The 2956-nt window shown below is 38.1% G+C and overlaps 1 non-coding gene across 1 annotated transcript; it reads right to left on the bottom strand.

Annotated features, from left to right (window-relative positions):
* Positions 1-2183: 2183 nt before the first annotated feature.
* LOC141663423 (small nucleolar RNA R71) lies at positions 2184-2290 on the bottom strand. Its single transcript, XR_012551495.1, has one exon. It is a non-coding gene; the product is annotated as a small nucleolar RNA R71 (small nucleolar RNA).
* Between the last annotated feature and the right edge of the window lie 666 nt (positions 2291-2956).

Here is a 2956-nt window from a genome sequence, read left to right as displayed (position 1 = left end):
AATTAATTCAAATGCTAGTGGATTATGCATGTCATAAAAATATCAAAGTATACCAAATGGATGTGAAATATGCATTCTTAAACGGGATATTAGAAGAAGAAGTATATGTAAAACAACCTCCCAGTTTTGAAGATGCGAACCATCCAGATTATGTCTATAAATTATATAAAGCTCTCTATGGATTAAAGCAAGCTCCAAGAGCTTGGTGATAAGTGGATTTTATATCCACTTGGAATGCTTTATTACAAGCTTAAATTGGTGTTTTGGACTCAAGTTGTTGGTATTTTGATGTGTTTTTATGTTATTACATTTCAGGTATCAGTTATATGAAGAAAAGAGCTTTTAAAGGAAATATGATGAAAAGTGATCAGAATTGGAAGCCAAGGCCATTTTCAAGTTGTAGAGAATCTCGTTAGCTTCTCGTGGACAGTTGAATCGCCTAATTCTGACGAGTAGAACTCAACTTATGGCCAAAACAAGATTCATCAAAAAAAATTCCAATCAGTAGCTGAGCGCCCGCTCAGGAGAGCTGAACGGCCGCTCAGGGCGCGGCTGGTCGCTGATTTCACTGAAAAAGCCTTTTTTGAGTGGAATTTGACGATTTTAAGGGTCCAGCTCCACTAGGGGCGTATGTATACTTAAATAAAAGGGTTTTCATCATCCGGGAAGATTGGGATACCAAGGAGAAGACCTAGAAGCACAGAATAACTCCGAAAAAGAAGATCCTGTTTTCAACTTGTGATTCTTTGAATTAGTTATAACTTTGGATGCTCGTTTTCATTCTTGTTGAACCTAGATCTCGGTTATTCGTACTTTAATTATTATTCAGTTTATTAAGACTTTGTTTGATACCATGCTTTCATTGGAACCCATGGTGACGATGAGTTCGATTATGGGCTAATCGTTGTCATGGGGTTCTAGCGGATTTACTTATGAATTTCAATAGTTAAATTGTTTCGATATCTTGGTGTGTGGTGATTGATTGATATCCTAGTATTGGTTGTGCTTATTCGTCTTATGTGCGTAGCTAACATATAATATAGCGTGTTAATCTCTATTGAAGTGACAGTGAATATAGAGATTTAGAACTTGCCATGCTAGCATAGGTTCATGTATTATATGCATGATTCGTAGGTAACTCTAACCATCTTACTTGCCCTATGTAATCAAGATAGATAACTTGTGCTTAAACCATTATGTTGTCAAATTCTATAGATATATAGGGTCTCAATATAATTGGTGCATATTCAGCTTCTATCTTTTTTGTGGATGTTTGGTAAAATGGTACTCGTGCAACGAAAGTTGGCGTTTATCAGATTCGTGTTATCTGATTAGTGTCATCACCATCACATGCTAAGATTAAGAACGAAAAGGCTATTGAATGAAGTAGTAATGAAGTTAGAATCCCATGTTTGTCATATATATTAATTCAACCTCAATTTTCTTAGTTAATGTTATTTAGTATAATTTCTTAGTTTAATAAAAACCCAATTTGTTATTTGTCTTAGCATTGAGCGATAACCATACATTGTTACATAGGTGCATAAATTGAACTTAACCTAAACCAGTCTATGTGGGAATGAATCTGATTTATATCTTATATTACTTGCGAACGCGTATACTTACGTGAATATTAGCGCGTGTTTTCGCCCTAACAAGTTTTTGGCACCGATGCCGGTGACTCGGTGTTAATTTTTAGTTTATGTGCTTGTCATCAGTGGTCGTTAAAGTTCACTGACTCGGATTCTTTTACTTTCACAGTTTATTTGTTTGTGTTTCAGGTAATCATTACAATGGGAGATCCAGCAGCACGAACGAAAGCCTTGATGGACTTTTCTCAACCCAAGATCAATGACATTCAATCTAGCATTGTCCGGCCAGCTATCACAGCTAATACCTTTGAGATCAAGCCTGGCATAATTCAATGGGTGCAGAATTCAATCCAGTTTGGGGGTTCTTCAACAGAAGATCCTAATATGCACATTAAGGATTTCATTGAGATCTGTGACACCTTCAAGTTCAACGGTGTTTCTGAAGATGCTGTGAAGCTGAGACTGTTCACATTCTCTCTGAGGGATAAGGCTAAGAGCTGGTTACACTCTCTACCAGCTGGTTCGATTACTACTTGGGAGGATCTTGCTCAGAAATTCCTTACTAAATTCTTCCCTATGGCGAAGACAGCTGCAATGAGGAACGCTATTACTCAATTTGTGCAGCAAACGGGAGAATCGCTATGTGAAGCTTGGGAGCGCTACAAGGAGATGCTTAGGAAGTGTCCTCATCATGGAATTCCTGATTGGATGATCATCACTTGTTTTTACAATGGGTTGGTAGCACAATCCAGACCCATGCTCGATGCAGCATCAGGCGGAGCATTATGGGCAAAGAGCTATAAGGAAGCTTATGATCTAATTGAACTAATGGCTACTAATGAATATCAGTATCCAACCCAGAGATGTCCACAAGGCAAGGTAGCAGGAGTTCTTGAGGTGGATACAGCTACGGCTATCACTACTCAACTAAAGGCGTTGTCTATTAAGATCGATTCTCTAGCTAACTATGGTGCTAAACAGATAATTAGTGTTTATGAGTTGTGTGCCGGTCCGCATGCGATGGAGCAATGTGCAATATCTAGTGACTCAGCTCAGTTTATGAGAAACTTTCAGAGATCGCAGCAACCAGTTCCAGACATTTATCATCCTGACAATTGGAATCATCCTAACTTCAGCTGGAGCAATAATCAGAATGCGATACAACAGTCGTTCCAGCAGTTTGGAAATAAGCTCTTCAACCCTCCTGATTTTCAGAAACAAATTGCACCAAAACAACAACTCCAAATTCAACAACAAAATCATGATGCATGTCTATCTTCGAATGAAAAATCTGAATTGGAGGAGTTGAGGCTTATGTGCAAAAACCAGGCTCTTATATGCCAAAGCCAGGCTATTTCTATCAA

Source organism: Apium graveolens, chromosome 5 (assembly GCF_009905375.1).
Source record: "Apium graveolens cultivar Ventura chromosome 5, ASM990537v1, whole genome shotgun sequence".
Taxonomy (NCBI): domain Eukaryota; kingdom Viridiplantae; phylum Streptophyta; class Magnoliopsida; order Apiales; family Apiaceae; genus Apium; species Apium graveolens.
Note: the sequence above shows the minus strand (reverse complement) of the source record. Positions and strands in the feature narration are given on the sequence as shown.